We start from the raw sequence: 20000 nt of genomic DNA, 5'->3' as shown, positions 1-20000 counted from the left end.
CAAGCATAAAAAAAATTTAGTCAAAACCTGTGTATGTTGGAGTAATATGACCCTCAAGCATAAAAAAAAAATATAAAGTTAAAACAAGTTATATGTGTACGGAGAGCCAAATCACAAGATAAAAAAAAAAATGATGGTTGGATATGTGTATGGGGGAGTGAAACGGTCATGGGGGTTCTATATACAACCGACCCCAGCCCAAAACCGCGCAATACCGCCCTCAAGCATAAAAAAAAAATCAAGTTAAAACCAGTTATAACCAGTTTTGTGTATGGGGAGCGAAACGGTCACCCCGTTCCCCGTGTGTGTGTGTGCTGGCAAGCGACCGCACGGCGTGTGTAGTGGGAACGGGAGAGTGGTCCCGCGCACAGCCTGCCTCCGCGTATCTTCCCACCCGCGCGCGAAGATTGTGATCACCCTATTAGAGAAAAGATTATATTGTATATATAGAAAAAATAATGCCTTTTCCACATAACATTTGTGAGTACCCCCAAGTTAAAACAAATAGAGTATGCGGTCGAGCTTGCATGGGGCTCTATTGTAAAGATCATATTAAATGTCATAGAAAAGGAATGTCACTTCCAGTACTTTGTATAAAATGCAACCTTTATGTACGTACGAAGTATGTTATTTGTTGTAAATGTAAGTATAAAAAAGAGAAGCCTCCTCCCATGGAGAAAAAGATTGATCCTATACCCGATTGTGGAGAACATTCAAGCGACTCTGAGGGTTATATTTCTGATGATGATGATGACGATGATGAAATTGACCCTTTTGAAACTTATTCAAGAGGGTATATTCCACCCTTTGGTGGAGTAATCATTGGATTCAGAGATTGATCAACTTGTAAAAAAATCCTATTAGAGAAAAAAATATAATAGTATATATAGAGAGAAAAATGGTGCAACGATATTCTGAAAAATATTACCGTGATCTCGCTTCAAGAAAAGAGATTCCTAATCATGAATCTATGAATAAAACTGAGTTGATTAAAGCACTGGGGTTTGATGCTTTGGAGGGGGAGACCAATGCTACGCTTACTAGAGCGGAAAAAAAGTTAGGGTGAATTGATTTTCGGCGAGTTCCACTGCACAAAGTCTGGACCACAGCCAATTTTTTTTTCCACCAATATTGGAACATAGCCAATTTCTTCCACGAGCGTCGACCAATTTTTTTTTTTTCTGGCACGATGCCAACAAATTTCCATTTGAACAAAAGGATTTCTATTGTATATAGACGAAAATGGTTTGGGCGAAAACATATATGGAAGAAATGTACAGTGCAACCTACAAGAACATGGGCATTCGATGTGCCAAAAATGTAGCAATCCATCTATTGCTAGAAAATACCTACGAGAACAATCTCGTGCCAGATATTTCCAATGTGGACTATCTAGCAAACAACAAAGGTAGAACAACTCTACAACCTCTAGAAGGTCTTCCAACTTTTGTAGACGATTTGTATGTATATGGCTATTTGCGACAAAAAGAGTGTATGTATGTCGGTGGAAAATTGCTGTGTGGCAACGACGGATCCGCAAAAAGAATTGTATCTAGAATTTCGACTGCAATATGTGGACTTGTGGAAAAACAAAGTATACAAACTGCCATATCGCAGACAATATCTATGCAGGCAGACTCCAAATCTAGCACAATACGCAGTACAGTACAAAGAATAGAAAAAGACACGAATGCAAAAGCAAGAAAACGTTGGGAGACTATATATGCAAACGAAAAGCCATATGGTATATTTGTTGCAAAAATTGATGTGTCCGAAATTGCAATACAAGACCTACACAAAATATTGCCAATGCTAGAAGAACAGCTGCTAGGACATGGGTATGGTATATATTCTATAGACTATACAAGAGATTTTTCTGGTACACTCGATAGACAAACACTAGTAGACTATCTTGTAGAAGAACTAGACTATAGAGGACAAGGCGACTTTGCAAGTGCTATTGCTTGCGATGCACCAACAATACTAGACAATACAGATAGTGTTGGCAAACATGTATGTACATGGATATCCAAACACAATGGCTATACAATGCGAACAAAACTATACAACAAAATAGTATCCAATTTCGAGGCAGGAGAAGTACGAGAACAATTTGGTGGACATCTAGCAGACTATGTAGACTGTCCAAACGAGCATCTTCGAAAAACATTCTTGCATCCAGATGTACAAAAGAGAGGCTGCACTAGAATAGAAGTATCTTTGTATGCTTGTAGCAATCGTACTCCAGAAAAAGGAGACGAACTAGTGGAAAACGTATTGGAGATAGTTTCGCCACAAGATAGACAACTGTTTGTAGAACAACCAGCAACCCAACAATGGCAGAATATTGCAAGCGTTCTAGATCGTTGTTTTGTTCTTGGCGATAGACCAAATTCCACAATATATGTATGTTGGTATGCACATACTAGAACAAAGAGAATATCTGGCATTCGTGTATCTCCAACAGCTGCAACAGTGGAAGACGACAAAAAATGGAATATCGCTGTAGAATGGGCTATATGCGATTTTGGATTTCGCAATTGTCCTATCTTCCACATCGATATTCTAGCTGCAGACAACGATGGTATACAATACACCAAACTACGTTGCTACACAAAAAATGCGAAAACAATACTAGCAGCATGTAGGAGACCAGTACAAATACACAAAGATGCACCAAGTCCATATATTCTTCTTCCACCAACAAATATAGTAGAATGGGAATGGCGTACACACAAATGTAGTACTATTGGAAAAGAGAAATCTGCATACAGTGTTGTGGAAGTTCCACACAGCAGAGAGTTCTCCACTCTATCCACCCGAAATCGAGAAAAAAGACTACAAGACATAGAAGAGTGTATGGCAGTAGAAAATTGGAAAAAAGATGCATGGAACTATCTAGAACAAAAGCAAATAGAATACCAACAGAATATAGAACATAGAAAACAAGAGCTGGAACAAATACAAGAGTATATACTAGAAAACGAGAGACTCCTTGCTATTTCGAATAGTGTTCGAGAAGTTGTAGAAACAATCCTTTCCAAACAAGAAACCAAAAAAGTGGCAAATATAGCAGACAAAGATAGAATATGGTCCATACTCGGCTATAGGTTGCAAAAAGACAAGACAAATAGAGAATACTATAGAATAGTACTTGGAGCAAAAGATACAGAAGACGTTGTTGCTGTATGGTCGACCAATGGACTACAAAAGTTGTTGTCTGCTGCAGAAAAGTATGTGGAAAAGAAAAAAGACAAATTCGAAAGAGAGCTGTGTTGGTTTCCAAGAGAGGCATGGGAAATAGGATTTTGTAGACCTATCCAATACAACAGCAAACTAGAAAAAAGTAGAAATGGACTAGATATTCGTATACAACCAGCCAAAGAGTTCTACAAAGACAAAGAGACTATACGTTGGAATCCTATAGACGTTGTAGTAGCACCCGACCTTGTAGAACTTCCATCTCTACAAGAAATAGCACTAGAGAAAGAATACGACAAACTAGAAATAGATACAAAACGAGAACTACAGGAAACAGTTGCACCAAATTCGAAGCAACAAATACGAACACTAGACATGCCACCTGGTACCTACATTTGCAAAAAATATGCAACTACAATGTACAGAGGAAACAACCGAACTGTACTATTTCTAGTCCCCAAAGGAGACGACGGAGAACCTACTACAGACGAAGAACATCCAGTATATGGACATTTCCTAGAGAAAGAAATAGAACGCATTGGTGGAACACTATACAAAACAAAAAGTCCACTACTGTGCTATATTGGAGTAGAAAAAACAACTCCACAACGCAAAAAAGATAGAATAGTATCTATTGTGGCAACAACCTGCGAAGATTGTACAGACTAGCATATTCTTCCACCTGGCAGACAAACATAGTATTTCCCACAATATGCAACTGCATATCGTTTCTTGTTGTATTTTCCAAGAATGTGTGGTGCTGGATCTACATGCTCTGCAGCATATTGTTCTATTTCTCCATCGTTTTCTGTGGAGAAACACATTTTTTGTGCACTATTGTTGTAGCGCTGTTCTTCTTTTGCAAATTCTTCGAAGTCGAAGTGTGGAAAGTGTGGTGGATCGAATAGGATAGGCATTTTCTATATATACAATATATACAATATATACAAATAGAAAAATATACAAAACATACTACATCCACGAATTGCACACAAATAGACTCTATGCTATCCTATTCCATTTCGAAAGGGTTTCTAGACTTTGTTGGGATTGTTTCTTTGGCAATATCTCCAGATGTCTTCTTTGGGAGATGGACAAATTGTCGATCTTCTTCGGGTATGTTCCAAACACCATTTTTCTTTGTAGCTTTCCATGTTTTGTACAATATAGAACCAACTGCAAGTGCAATTGGTAGAATATAGCATGCAGTGTTGTATACACAAACGCTATTTTGTATCTGTTCCAACAAAGATTTGGACTCTTCCACTACGTCTTCTCGTATTTGTTCTACAATGTTGTCCTCTTCCTCTACATCCAACAAAGATAGTATTTCTATGGACATATCTTTGCTTTCTTGTAGTAGAATATTGTTTTGTTCTATGCGAGTATCTATATTTTGCAACAGTTTGTACAAATCGTCTATGCTTTTCTTTTCTGCATTGTCCTGCACTACAGGCAGAACACTGTCTGTATCCTTGTTTGTATTTTCCGGTACTACAGGCAAAACATTTTTGTTCTTTGCCTCTCGCCATATTTTGTACAATCTATTTGTACCAATACCAAATTTCTTTTTGGCATCCTCTGCAGACATTCTGCCATGCAGAGATTCTATTTCTTCTATTTCTTCGTGCGACAAATCTTTCTTCCGTGGCATATTCCTATATTTTCCTACCCACATTTGTCCAAAAGACTAGGAAATACCAGGATTCCTGGAAAAAACTAGGAAAATGCTATGCAATTGCAATACATCCTAGGAAAGTGCTGTGCAATGCTATACAAATGCTATACAAATGCTATACAATGCTATACAATGCTATACAAATGCTATGCAATTGCAATACATCCTAGGAAAGTGTGAAGCATTTGTATAGCATTGTATAGCATTTGTATAGCATTTGTATAGCATTGTATAGCATTGTATAGCATTTGTATAGCATTTGTATAGCATTGCACAGCACTTTCCTAGGATGTATTGCAATTGCATAGCATTTTCCTAGTTTTTTCCAGGAATCCTGGTATTTCCTAGTCTTTTGGACAAATGTGGATAGGAAAATATAGGAATATGCCACGGAAGAAAGATTTGTCGCACGAAGAAATAGAAGAAATAGAATCTCTGCATGGCAGAATGTCTGCAGAGGATGCCAAAAAGAAATTTGGTATTGGTACAAATAGATTGTACAAAATATGGCGAGAGGCAAAGAACAAAAATGTTTTCCCTGTAGTACCGGAAAATACAAACAAGGATACAGACAGTGTTCTGCCTGTAGTGCAGGACAATGCAGAAAAGAAAAGCATAGACGATTTGTACAAACTGTTGCAAAATATAGATACTCGCATAGAACAAAACAATATTCTACTACAAGAAAGCAAAGATATGTCCATAGAAATACTATCTTTGTTGGATGTAGAGGACAACATTGTAGAACAAATACGAGAAGACGTAGTGGAAGAGTCCAAATCTTTGTTGGAACAGATACAAAATAGCGTTTGTGTATACAACACTGCATGCTATATTCTACCAATTGCACTTGCAGTTGGTTCTATATTGTACAAAACATGGAAAGCTACAAAGAAAAATGGTGTTTGGAACATACCCGAAGAAGATCGACAATTTGTCCATCTCCCAAAGAAGACATCTGGAGATATTGCCAAAGAAACAATCCCAACAAAGTCTAGAAACCCTTTCGAAATGGAATAGGATAGCATAGAGTCTATTTGTGTGCAATTCGTGGATGTAGTATGTTTTGTATATTTTTCTATTTGTATATATTGTATATATAGAAAATGCCTATCCTATTCGATCCACCACACTTTCCACACTTCGACTTCGAAGAATTTGCAAAAGAAGAACAGCGCTACAACAATAGTGCACAAAAAATGTGTTTCTCCACAGAAAACGATGGAGAAATAGAACAATATGCTGCAGAGCATGTAGATCCAGCACCACACATTCTTGGAAAATACAACAAGAAACGATATGCAGTTGCATATTGTGGGAAATACTATGTTTGTCTGCCAGGTGGAAGAATATGCTAGTCTGTACAATCTTCGCAGGTTGTTGCCACAATAGATACTATTCTATCTTTTTTGCGTTGTGGAGTTGTTTTTTCTACTCCAATATAGCACAGTAGTGGACTTTTTGTTTTGTATAGTGTTCCACCAATGCGTTCTATTTCTTTCTCTAGGAAATGTCCATATACTGGATGTTCTTCGTCTGTAGTAGGTTCTCCGTCGTCTCCTTTGGGGACTAGAAATAGTACAGTTCGGTTGTTTCCTCTGTACATTGTAGTTGCATATTTTTTGCAAATGTAGGTACCAGGTGGCATGTCTAGTGTTCGTATTTGTTGCTTCGAATTTGGTGCAACTGTTTCCTGTAGTTCTCGTTTTGTATCTATTTCTAGTTTGTCGTATTCTTTCTCTAGTGCTATTTCTTGTAGAGATGGAAGTTCTACAAGGTCGGGTGCTACTACAACGTCTATAGGATTCCAACGTATAGTCTCTTTGTCTTTGTAGAACTCTTTGGCTGGTTGTATACGAATATCTAGTCCATTTCTACTTTTTTCTAGTTTGCTGTTGTATTGGATAGGTCTACAAAATCCTATTTCCCATGCCTCTCTTGGAAACCAACACAGCTCTCTTTCGAATTTGTCTTTTTTCTTTTCCACATACTTTTCTGCAGCAGACAACAACTTTTGTAGTCCATTGGTCGACCATACAGCAACAACGTCTTCTGTATCTTTTGCTCCAAGTACTATTCTATAGTATTCTCTATTTGTCTTGTCTTTTTGCAACCTATAGCCGAGTATGGACCATATTCTATCTTTGTCTGCTATATTTGCCACTTTTTTGGTTTCTTGTTTGGAAAGGATTGTTTCTACAACTTCTCGAACACTATTCGAAATAGCAAGGAGTCTCTCGTTTTCTAGTATATACTCTTGTATTTGTTCCAGCTCTTGTTTTCTATGTTCTATATTCTGTTGGTATTCTATTTGCTTTTGTTCTAGATAGTTCCATGCATCTTTTTTCCAATTTTCTACTGCCATACACTCTTCTATGTCTTGTAGTCTTTTTTCTCGATTTCGGGTGGATAGAGTGGAGAACTCTCTGCTGTGTGGAACTTCCACAACACTGTATGCAGATTTCTCTTTTCCAATAGTACTACATTTGTGTGTACGCCATTCCCATTCTACTATATTTGTTGGTGGAAGAAGAATATATGGACTTGGTGCATCTTTGTGTATTTGTACTGGTCTCCTACATGCTGCTAGTATTGTTTTCGCATTTTTTGTGTAGCAACGTAGTTTGGTGTATTGTATACCATCGTTGTCTGCAGCTAGAATATCGATGTGGAAGATAGGACAATTGCGAAATCCAAAATCGCATATAGCCCATTCTACAGCGATATTCCATTTTTTGTCGTCTTCCACTGTTGCAGCTGTTGGAGATACACGAATGCCAGATATTCTCTTTGTTCTAGTATGTGCATACCAACATACATATATTGTGGAATTTGGTCTATCGCCAAGAACAAAACAACGATCTAGAACGCTTGCAATATTCTGCCATTGTTGGGTTGCTGGTTGTTCTACAAACAGTTGTCTATCTTGTGGCGAAACTATCTCCAATACGTTTTCCACTAGTTCGTCTCCTTTTTCTGGAGTACGATTGCTACAAGCATACAAAGATACTTCTATTCTAGTGCAGCCTCTCTTTTGTACATCTGGATGCAAGAATGTTTTTCGAAGATGCTCGTTTGGACAGTCTACATAGTCTGCTAGATGTCCACCAAATTGTTCTCGTACTTCTCCTGCCTCGAAATTGGATACTATTTTGTTGTATAGTTTTGTTCGCATTGTATAGCCATTGTGTTTGGATATCCATGTACATACATGTTTGCCAACACTATCTGTATTGTCTAGTATTGTTGGTGCATCGCAAGCAATAGCACTTGCAAAGTCGCCTTGTCCTCTATAGTCTAGTTCTTCTACAAGATAGTCTACTAGTGTTTGTCTATCGAGTGTACCAGAAAAATCTCTTGTATAGTCTATAGAATATATACCATACCCATGTCCTAGCAGCTGTTCTTCTAGCATTGGCAATATTTTGTGTAGGTCTTGTATTGCAATTTCGGACACATCAATTTTTGCAACAAATATACCATATGGCTTTTCGTTTGCATATATAGTCTCCCAACGTTTTCTTGCTTTTGCATTCGTGTCTTTTTCTATTCTTTGTACTGTACTGCGTATTGTGCTAGATTTGGAGTCTGCCTGCATAGATATTGTCTGCGATATGGCAGTTTGTATACTTTGTTTTTCCACAAGTCCACATATTGCAGTCGAAATTCTAGATACAATTCTTTTTGCGGATCCGTCGTTGCCACACAGCAATTTTCCACCGACATACATACACTCTTTTTGTCGCAAATAGCCATATACATACAAATCGTCTACAAAAGTTGGAAGACCTTCTAGAGGTTGTAGAGTTGTTCTACCTTTGTTGTTTGCTAGATAGTCCACATTGGAAATATCTGGCACGAGATTGTTCTCGTAGGTATTTTCTAGCAATAGATGGATTGCTACATTTTTGGCACATCGAATGCCCATGTTCTTGTAGGTTGCACTGTACATTTCTTCCATATATGTTTTCGCCCAAACCATTTTCGTCTATATACAATAGAAATCCTTTTGTTCAAATGGAAATTTGTTGGCATCGTGCCAGAAAAAAAAAATTGGTCGACGCTCGTGGAAGAAATTGGCTATGTTCCAATATTGGTGGGAAAAAAAAAAAAAATTGGCTGTGGTCCAGACTTTGTGCAGTGGAACTCGCCGAAAATCAATTCACCCTAACTTTTTTTCCGCTCTAGTTAACACAAGCTAATACGCCCAAAAAAGTTGTATATAGAACCCCCATCTCTTATACTACTGCGGACGCGTTACCTCTAGGCCATCACTTCACTTGTCTGCTACATTCTATTGTCCATTACAGTTACCCCTCAAAACTGATGAACCATTGTGAAACATGATAAAAGCTGTGTTAACTCAATCAGTACGGCCAGTCCTCTCTTCTCCTCTACACAGACCTCTCGGATGTCCAGTGGGTGTCTGAATGACCCAACCTTTAGCTTCCGTCGTCAGAATTGTGGTATTCTTTGTCAACATTCACCTCTTCAGTATAAGAGCCTTCCGCTTGCAATATTTTGATGGTGGTAATTGGGGTGAAACGCTGTTAACGTCGTCTCTTTCGCCGTTCATATGGAGAGAGTTAATATCAAAATGTAAAGAAATAGGTGGCAGAAATGATTAAGACACTCAGCTGCCAATACAGAGAGTCTGTGAGGGTGTGGGTTCGAATCCACAGCTTTGCTGTGCTGTGTTGTGCTGTACTGTGCTGTGCTGTATTGTGCTGTGCTGTGTTGTGCTGTAGCATGTTGTACTGTGTTGTGCTGTACTGTGCTGTGCTGTGTTGTGTTATGCTGTACTGTGCTTTGCTGTGTTGTGTTGTGCTGTACTGTGATGTGCTGTATTGTGCTGTGCTGTGCTGTGCTGTGTTGTGCTGTAGAATGTTGTACTGTGTTGTGCTGTACTGTACTGTGCTGTGCTGTATTGTGCTGTGCTGTGCTGTGTTGTGCTGTACTGTGCTGTGCTGTGTTGTGCTGTACTATGCTGTGCTGTACTGTGCTGTGCTGTGTTGTGCTGTAGTATGTTGTACTGTGTTGTGCTGTACTGTGCTGTGTTGTGTTGTACTGTGCTGTGCTGTGCTGTGTTTTGCTGTACTGTGCTGTGCTGTGTTGTGCTGTGCTGTGCTGTGCTGTACTGTGCTGTGTTGTGTTGTACTGTGCTGTGCTGTGTTGTGTTGTGCTGTACTGTGCTGTGCTGTGTTGTGCCAGGCCGGGCCGTTCCGTGCTGTGTTGTGCTATGCTGTGCTGTGTTGTGCTGTGCCTTGATGTGATGTGCTGTTCTGTGATGCACTGTGCTGTACTGTGTTGTGCTGTACTATGCTGTGCTGTACTTTACTGTTCTGTGCTGTGTTGTGCTGTACTGTGCTGTGCTGTGTTGTGCTGTACTGTGCTGCGCTGTATTGTGTTGTGCTGTGCTGTACTGTACTGTACTGTACTGTGCTGTGTTGTGCTGTACTGTGCTGCGCTGTGTTGTGTTGTGTTGTGCTGTACTGTACTGTACTGTGCAATAGTGTGCTGTGATTTACTTTGTTATGCTGTGCTGTCCTATCCTGTATTGCACTGCATATTTCTACAATTCTGTGCTGTGTTGTAATGTACCGTGTTGTGTTGAGCTGCGTCATGTCACGTTGCGCTGGACAGGATTTTATTCCAGTTTGTATTTGTAGTTCTCTTTTTATCACAACAGATTTCTCTGTGTGAAATTCGGGCTGCTCTCCACAGGGAGAGCGCGTCGCTACACTACAGTGCCACCCATTTCTTTGTATTTTTTGCCTGCGCCGTGCAGTTTTATTTGTTTTCCCAATCGAAGCTGAATTTTCTACAGAATTTTGCCAGGAACAACCCTTTTGTTCCCGTGGGTTCTTTTACATGCGCTAAGTGCATGCTGCGCACGGGCCCTCGGTTTATCGTCTGATCCGAATGACTAGTGTCCAGACTACCACTCAAGTTCTAGTGGAGGGGGAAAAAATATCGGCCGCTGAGCCGTGATTCGAACCAGCGTGCTCAGATTCTCTCGCTTCTTAGGCGGATCCGTTACCTCTAGGCCATCACTCCACATGTATGTTCCATACATTGTGTTTTCTTGTTTTTGTTTGTTTGTTGTTTGTTTTAATTTCGATGTAATTATCTCTTTGAGGTCCTGGATGCTTAGTCCACCGCTGTACAGCGCCACCTTTGTTTTGTCTGATGTATGCAGTCATCTTTATTTCTTTTAATGTCAAAGTTGAAACAGCGACAGAGAGACAGACGAAGTGACAGACATGCAGACAGAAATACAGAGAGACGAACAGAGACGAACTCAGAACTTTTTTTATTCAAGGATTAAGATTTTGGGCATGACCCATTCTTCCAACCTGTCCTTGCTAATCTACACCAGTTACAAAAGCACACATATAAAGAGAAAGAGACAGGGGGTGGACGAAAATGATGAAGCACAATTCTAGAGTGTGGTAATAAAGTACCCTCATCATCACTGATTGATTGATTGATATGGATACTTACATAGCACCTATCCTCGGTCAGAGACCAAGCTCTAAGCACTTTACAAGCATGGAGTCATTTACACAAGCTACCTGCCTGGGTAGAGCCGACTGACAGCTGCCTCTGGGTGCTCATCATTCGTTTCCTGTGTCATTCAATCAGATTTCAGGTACGCACATATACACACTCAGGCAGATATGCAACATTTTACGTGTATGACCGTTTTTGTTTATTTACCCCGCCATGTAGGCAGCCACACTCCTTCCTTGGGGGTGTGCATGTTGGGTATGTTCTTGTATCCATAACCCACCGAATGCTGACATGGATTACAGGATCTTTAACGTGCGTATTTGATCTTCTGCGTTACGTATACACACGAAGGTGGTTCAGACACAAGCAGGTCTGCACATATGTTGACCTGGAAGATTGGAAAAAATCCTCACTCTCTACCCACCAGGCGCTGTCACCGAGATTCGAACCCGGGAACCTGAGATTGAAAGTCAACGCTTTAATCACTCGGCTATTGCGCCCGTCGTCACCATGGTCATCATCAGCATCGTCATTATCATCACCAGCCCATTATTACCATCATCACAACCACCATCATCATCGTTTTGTATTTTGTAATTTGTAAACAGATTTCTCTGTGTGAAATTCGGTCTGCTCTCCCCAGGGAGAGCACGTCACTATACTACAGCACCACCCTTTTTTTCTTTTTTTTTTGTATTTTCCTGCGTGCAGTTTTATTTGTTTTTCCTATTTACGTAGATTTTTCTACAGAATTTTGCCAGGAACTACCCTTTTGTTGCTGTGGGTTCTTTTACATACGCTAAGTGCGTGCTGCACACGGGACCTCGGTTTATCATCTCATCCGAATGACTAGCGTCCCAACCACCACTCAAGGTCTAGTGGAGGGGAAGAAACTATCGGCAGCTGAGCCGTGATTCGAACCAGCACGCTCAGATTCTCTCGCTTCTTAAGTGGACGTGTTACCTCTAGGCCATCACTCCAGGTTTGTTTCCTATTGAAGTGGATTTTTCTACAGAATTTTGCCAGGAACAACCCTTTTGTTGCCATGGCTTCTTTTACGTGCGCTAAGTGTGTGCTGCACACGGGACCTCGGTTTATCATCTCATCCAAATGACTAGCGTCCCAACCACCACTCAAGGTCTAGTGAAGGGAGAGAAAATATCGGCGGCTGAGCCGTGATTCGAACCAGCGCGCTCAGATTCTCTCGCTTCCTATGCGGACGCGTTACCTCTAGGCCATCACTCCACTTGATCATTGTAATCATCATCATCATCATCATGAATATCACCATCATTAACCGTTATCATCCTCTGCCTCGTCATTGTCATCGGATAAGACAAACAACAAAAGGGAAAAAAGGAGGTAATGGAGGGAAACGATGGAAGGGAGAAACACATCTTGTTTACAGAACATGCCATCCTCGGTACCAGGCCCCTTGCCCCCAATCTTTGAAACGATTATCAAACACGTGTTTGACCACAATGCCAAATTAAGCAATTTCCTTATCATGTTAAGTCACTGCTTCAAAACACTCCCCCCAACCCCCTTGTCTTGTCAAGTCAAGTCAAGCTAAACACTCATCCTCCAAAGTTAAGCCTGTACATCGGCCAGACTTTACGTGTCAATAAGGACGACATGTTTGCAACCCACCGCGCGCCATCTGAGCAAATTTAGGAGATAGGAAATTACCCAAAAGGACCCACGGCCGGCCAGACTGCGTGTCAATGTCCTGACGCGTTATTGTCAAGCGTTCCCGTTACTAAGCGATGGGGCGAGTGACGGGTAAAATCCGATATGGCTTCGTTTAATCCCCCCCCACCCCCTCCCTCTCTCCCCCCCACACGCCCCCTTCCCCCCACCCCCCTTCCACGCTCAACATTCATCATCCCTCTACCAGGCGACTGATAGAGTTTGAAAGACTGTGATAGAGTTTGAAAGACAGACAGTGATATCGTAGACAAAAAGACACAGGCAGGGAAATTGATACTGAGTGGCTTGATGTAATCTGCATCAAATTAAGGCAGATAACTCTCAGTCAAGGAGAGTTATAGAGACCGATTGTCGTGTCAAGCCAAGACCCTTGTCCCAGTTTCGAGTTCTGGCCGAAAGGGGGTCGGTTCGTACGCCATTGTTGCTCGCTGCCACAGAAGTGGAGGTTACGCTACTTTTGTTTGAAGCAGACTGTTCCCCAAGATTAGACCCTCAAGTGCACGATCATGACCTGTGTCATTATCATACGTATGCAAACTTTGAGGAGTCAGCGGAAAGGGAGGCTATTCTCTCGGTATCAGCGGCGATTTATTTTATTTGGGACTCCCATGGTTTGAAGGTTAGCAACATGGCGGCTGAGCAAATCGTATTCGTTGCTGGGATATTGGTGGTTTGGTGTGTAGCCGTGGGGGTACCTAGGTACGGTGTTTCTCTCTATCTGTCTCTGTCTCTGTCTCTCTCTCTCACTCTATCTCTCTCTGTGTCTGATCTCTCCCTGTGTCTGTCTGTCTCTCTTTCATCTCTCTCTCTCTTCTCTCTCTCTCTCCCTTTCTCTCCCTCCCTCTCTCTCTCACACACTTTCTCTCTCTGTCTGATCTCTGTGTCTGATCTCTCCCTCCCTCTCTCTCCCTCCCTCTCTCTCTCTCTCTCTCTCTCTCTATATATATATATATATATCTTTTTCTCCCACCTCTTTCACTCATGCTTTGTCTTTCTCTTTCTTTGTCTGTCTCTCTCACATTGTCGATGTGCATCTCTGTCTGTCTGTCTGTCTGTCTCTGTCTGCCTCTCTGTCTCTGTCCCTGTCTCTGTCTCTCTCTCTCTCTCTCTCTCTCTCTCTTCAAGTATTCTGTGTACACGTTGGGTTACGCTGCTGGTCAGGCATCTGCTTGGCAGATGTTGGTGCAGCGTATATGGATTTGACCGAACGCAGTGACGCCTCCTTGAGCTACTGATACTGCTACTGATACTGGTGTACACTTACCATGTTGAGTTGTTGCTGTTGTTGTTGTTGTTGTTTTTAAATCTAAACCATTCAAGCCATTCATTATCAGTCTTTGTCTTCGACCGACTGTCACTGTCTATCTTTCACACGATATCCTTCCACCTTGTCCACCCCCACCCCTCCCCCTCCACGCCCCCACCCCCTGCCACACACACACACACACACACACACACACACACACAATAACTGAGATCGACAGTAAGAGAGAAAGGCTGAAGAGCAGACCGAAAACGACAACATCAACAATAACACACAAACACACATCAACAATAGCACACACACACACACACACACACACACACACACATACAGAGGTCTTCTAGTGCATGCACACACACACTTTCTCTCTCTCTCTCTCTCACTCTCTCTCTCTCTCTCTCTCTCACACACACACACACACACACAGGTCTTCTAGTATACACACACACATACTCTCTCTCTCTCTCTCTCTCTCTCTCTCTCTCACAGAGGTCTTCTAGTGCATACAAACACACACATACTCTCTCTCTCTCTCACACACGCACACACACACACACGCACACTGACCAATACTCGTAACACGATCGGTCTGTTATCACTTCTGTTACTATAACCGTATGTGGACTGTTACATACAGACCAACACAGCAGGCATTCTACAAGCATAAGACTCCGTCTTCAGCTGAAGACACAGTCAGAGCAAGTCGGACTTTCACAGAGAAAGGTAGTTCCAGGGAACGATTCTGTGAGTATGCTTGCGTGTTTAGGCCGCGCACAAGTTCGCTAGTACTGTAATCCATTTTTGGTGGTGGTTATTGTTGCTGTTGGATTTTTATGAAGTCTTATTTTATTTCCGTGTTTGTTTGTTGTCGTTTTTTTGCCTTCTAAGCATCTTTCGTTTTTGATATGTTCTATTTCTAACGAATGTATTCATATGTTTATTTATTTGTATTTGTATTACTACCCCTTTTTGTCACAACAAATTTCTCTGTGTGAAATTCCGGCTGCTAGCCCCAGGGAAAGTGCGTCGCTACACTACAACGCCACCCCACCCCCCCACCCCCCCACCCCCTTTTTTTCCTGCGTACAGTTTTATTTGTTTTTCCTGTCGATTTAACTACAGAATTTTGCCAGGAACAACCCTTTTGTTGACGTGGGTTCTTTCACGTGTGCTAAGTGCATGTGCACACGGGACCTCGGTTTATCATCTCATCTGAATGACTAGCTTCCAGAGTACCACTCAAGGACTAGTGGAGGGGGAGAAAATATCGGCGGCTGAGCCGTGATTCGAACCAGCGCGCTCAGATTCTCTCGCTTCTTAAGCGGACGTGTTACCTCTAGGCCATCACTCCAGGTTTGTTTTCCTATCGAAGTGGATTTTTCTACAGAATTTGCCAAGGGCAACCCTTTTGTTGCCGTGGGTTCTTTTTGTGCGCTAAATGCATGTGCACACGGAACCTCGGTTTATCGTCTCATCTGAATGACTAGCCTCCAGACTACCACTCAAGGTCTAGTGGCGGGGAGAAAATAGGGAGGTTATGCACACGCTTTTGTCGGGAGTATTTCGTCGCTTGCAGAGCGACAAAAAAGGTCACTTGACGACATGGGCAGCCCATCACCGTAAACTTTTTTTTGAGGTGTGCACTGCCTTTCTTCGGACAACTTTTCGATCATATCATCAGACGATTTCCACTACAATATTTTAGTAATTCGGTGACCAAGAAAAACCGGCAATGGAGACGCGCATGCGCACGCAGTTCTCGCTAAAAATAACCAAAGAGTCCCGACGAAATGTTCCCAACGAAAGCGAGCGCATACCCTCGACTGCCGGTGTGATGCGAACCAGTGCGCTCAGATTCTCTCGCTTCCTAGGCGGACGCGTTACCTCCAGGCCAACACTTCACACATTATTTCGTTTTATACAGACTTACAGTCAGGGCTCCCAAGGCCCTGAGAAGTGCGTTGGGTTTTAGCAAGTTGGTCAGGCTTCCTCGGTTAAAAAAAAGAGAAGATTTCGATTTTACATGGACTGAAACAGACGTGAGTGAATTAGTGTTATCTTCTTTTTCGTTCTCACTAGTGTTTAAACTGGGTTAAGATTTTGCAAATGTCTCAGCAAAGTGTAAGGTGAATTGGTCGGTTTACGTTATTTTCAGTATTTTTTACTCTTTTTTTTTAACATGTACTGGGTAAAATTTGGGTAAATTGCTCTCTCTCTCTCTCTGTCTGTCTGTCTGTCTCTCTCTCTCTACGTTATTTTAAAAAGAATACTTGTGATTTACTTGAACTTAGAGAGATTTGGGTATAGTGGTCTTTCTCTCTTTTTTATGCTGTCCTTGAAATACTTTTGATTTATAGCGAAATTTGGCTAAAATGATTTTAGTAGTAGTAGTAGTAGTAGTATTGTTGACGATGTTGTTGTTGTTGTTTTGCGTTATTTTATTTTATTTTATTTTTATTTTGTTGTTGTTGTTGTTGTTTTACGGGGAATGAGGGAGATGTGAGTAAACTGGTCTTTCTTTTTTTTTTATGTTGTCTTTAAAATACTTTTGATTAACGGTAAAATAGGGGTAAATTGATTTTCTATTATTCATTTATTTATGTGTTTTTTTACGTTATTTTAAATATATTTTTGATTTACGGGGAATAAGCGAGATGTGAGTAAACTGGTCTTTTTTTTCTTTCTTTTTTTTTCACCTTGATAAGAATACTTTTCATTTACGTCAAATGAGCAAAACGGGGTTGAGTGGGCTTTTATTATGTTATTTTTCTTCTCCTTCTTCTTCGTACGTGAGCTGCAACTCTCACGTTCACTCGTATGTACACGAGTGGGCTTTTACGTGTTATTTTCACTTAAAAATGACGTGGTGTTTTTTTGTTTTTTGTGGGTTTTTTTTTGCAAAGGACTGAGCGGGTTGTGAATTAATCCATTTTACATGATTTTCAATATTTTTTACTTGGTTTACGTGGGCTGAACAAGATGCGTGAGAACTGGTTGGTTTTATGCTATGCTAGTTTATCTCTCTTTTTTTTTCTTTTTCTTTTTTAGATTTTAACTCTCTATACGAACAGCGAAAGAGACGACGTTAACAGCGTTTCACCCCAATTACTATCATCAAAATATTGCAAGCGGAAGGCTCTTATACTAAAGACGTGAATATTGACAAAGAATACCACAATTCTGACGACGGAAGCTAAAGGTTGGGTCATTCAGACACCCACTGGACATCCGAGGGATCTGTGTAGAGGAGAAAAGAGAAGTGGCCGTACTGAGTGAGTTAATCAGTGGACTAAAACAGAACTGTTCTTCTTCAACGTGATTTTCAAAATCATTTTTAGCTGGACTTAAGAATTTACTGTGGACTAAAACAGATGTGGTTGAATTAGTCTTTTTATGTTATTTTCTTCTACTTTTTTTTCAAACTCGATTCGTGATTGCATTGGTCTTTGTATGTTATTTTCTTCTTTGTTTTCTTCAAACTTGATCAATATTTTACAGCCGACTGAATAAGACGTCAATGAATTTGTCTTTGTCAGTTTACAAACTTGTTGGTGTTGCTGATTGTGAAATTTTGATTTTTGTTATAAGTGCGGTGAAATGATATTCCGTGCGAATTACAGTTGTCATGTGAAACACAGCAGGTCTACGATATGCCAGTTGTGCCAAGGGATTTTCGAAACGTGAAATGTCCTTGTTGTTAGTTCATTTTTTGTTCTGTCCACATAGATCGCTGAATTTGGACTTTAAAAGAAGAAAAGAAGAAAAAAGAGAGAGTATGGAGTGGCGAATGAAAGGATAGACTGCTGAGTACTATTAATTGATCAATTCAAGGACACAATTCATGACAGTTTTTTGATTGATATGGATACCTTATATAGCGCCTATCCTCGGTCGGAGACCAAGCACAAAGCGCTTTACAAACACGGGGTCATTTACACAACAGGCTGCCTACCTGGGTAGAGCCGACTGACGGCTGTCACTGGGCGCTCATCATTCGTTTCCTGTGTCATTCAATCAGATTTCAGGCACATGCACATACACACTCATACAGTTGATGATTTGTGTACGAAAGATACAACAGAAGGCTTTTTTTTAGTTTAACCCTTTGACTTCTGAACATCAGTGACATGAGATGATATTAGTGTGTTTGATATATGATTACTACTTCTTAAATGCTTTTAAGCGGTGTGACTGATTTTGTAGAACAAAAAAACAATGCCATCCCGAAATAACGAGTTCAAGAGAAAGAACGGTGACTGACAATCTTGACTGTGAAAGTCAGTCTTTCCTCAGTGAGGTAATAACAATAATAATAATGGTATTTATATAGCGCTGAATCTTGTGCAGAGACAAATCACAGCGCTTTGGCACCAGTAATCATCATCAATGGTTTCTCCACTGCAATGGGAAATCGTTTCCTGCTTAGTCTTTTGTGGAGGACTATGACTCTCAAACTAGGACGCAAAATTGCACTGGCTCTTAGTGCTGCAGCCTTGGGGGCTAGTTGGCCTTTTGGAACCATCCCAACGCTGACTGCCCTAAAACCCTCTTGGCCGACAGAGTAGGGATGTAACTTGGGCAAGACACTCTCCACTACAATCAAATTATAGCCCAGATAGTCGGGGACAGCAGCTACCTTCTCTGCTGTTCTTGATGGTCATAGTCGAGCATGACTGACTATCATACAATGGCCAATCTCCAGCGACAGACAAGGAGTTAAAGATGATTTTGTAAGGCATGGGTTCAACTGGGAATTTTCCAATAACGATGTCTTGTGGTTTTTGGCATGGTTACAGACTTGCAGCAGTTCGTGGTCTGTGAGTTCGTGTCAGTTTCAGCGTGGAATCATCTGACAGGGAGTTCTGCTTGTGTCCGTAGCAGTCTGAAATCAGGGTGAGTCACACGCTCGAGCACACACGCACGCTCACTCTCTCACACAGCCAGGCATAGACGTACGCACACACACACACACACACACACACACACACATTCACACACATACACACATGCACACACACACACAAGCACACACGCACACACACACACACACACACACACACACACAATCACGCGCGCGCACGTGTTTTCGCTCCCCCTCTCTCGCTTTCTCTCTCTCTATTTCTCCTCCATCATGCCCCCCCCCCCACTCTCTCTCTCTCTTCCTCTCTCTCTCCCCCCTCACTCTCCTCTGTATTCCCCCATCCTTCTCTCTCTCTTTCTCTCTCTCTCTCCTTCTCTGTCTCTGTCTCTCTTTCTCTCTCTCTCTCTCTCTCTCTAAAATTTCGTTCGTTCTCTCTTCCTCCACCCCTCTCTCTTTTCCCCCTCACCCCCCACCCTTCCACCCAAGTTATCTATCTTTCTCTCACTTCTCATTAATCCTCCAACCCCACCCCCTTATCTCTCTGTGCCTTCCCTGCTATTTCTTAATTAATCTGATGATGGTACACTATCTGTGTATTCGTCCACTTTATTTGGTCATGTTTATTCATTACTACACTGGCTATGTCTTTGTCTGAAATGAATAAAACATCTTGATGGATTCATCCGTAATTGGCTGCAATGATATTTTGCTTTCCTATCAAACTGAATTTTCCTACAGATGTTTTGCAAGGAACAACCCTTTTGTTGTCATGG

General features: G+C 41.2%; 1 protein-coding gene across 2 annotated transcripts in view; it reads left to right on the top strand.

Annotated features, from left to right (window-relative positions):
• The window catches only part of LOC143291511 (monocarboxylate transporter 5-like), a 53756-nt gene that overhangs the window by 14784 nt on the left and 18972 nt on the right, over window positions 1–20000 (top strand). For both annotated transcript variants that reach the window (XM_076601399.1, XM_076601400.1), the window contains exon 2: window positions 19163–19259. The gene's annotated coding sequence lies outside the window, so the exon portion shown is untranslated. The remainder of the gene's footprint in view (window positions 1–19162; window positions 19260–20000) is intronic.

This window comes from Babylonia areolata, chromosome 17, assembly GCF_041734735.1.
Source record: "Babylonia areolata isolate BAREFJ2019XMU chromosome 17, ASM4173473v1, whole genome shotgun sequence".
Classification (NCBI taxonomy): Eukaryota; Metazoa; Mollusca; class Gastropoda; order Neogastropoda; family Buccinidae; genus Babylonia; species Babylonia areolata.
Note: the sequence above shows the minus strand (reverse complement) of the source record. Positions and strands in the feature narration are given on the sequence as shown.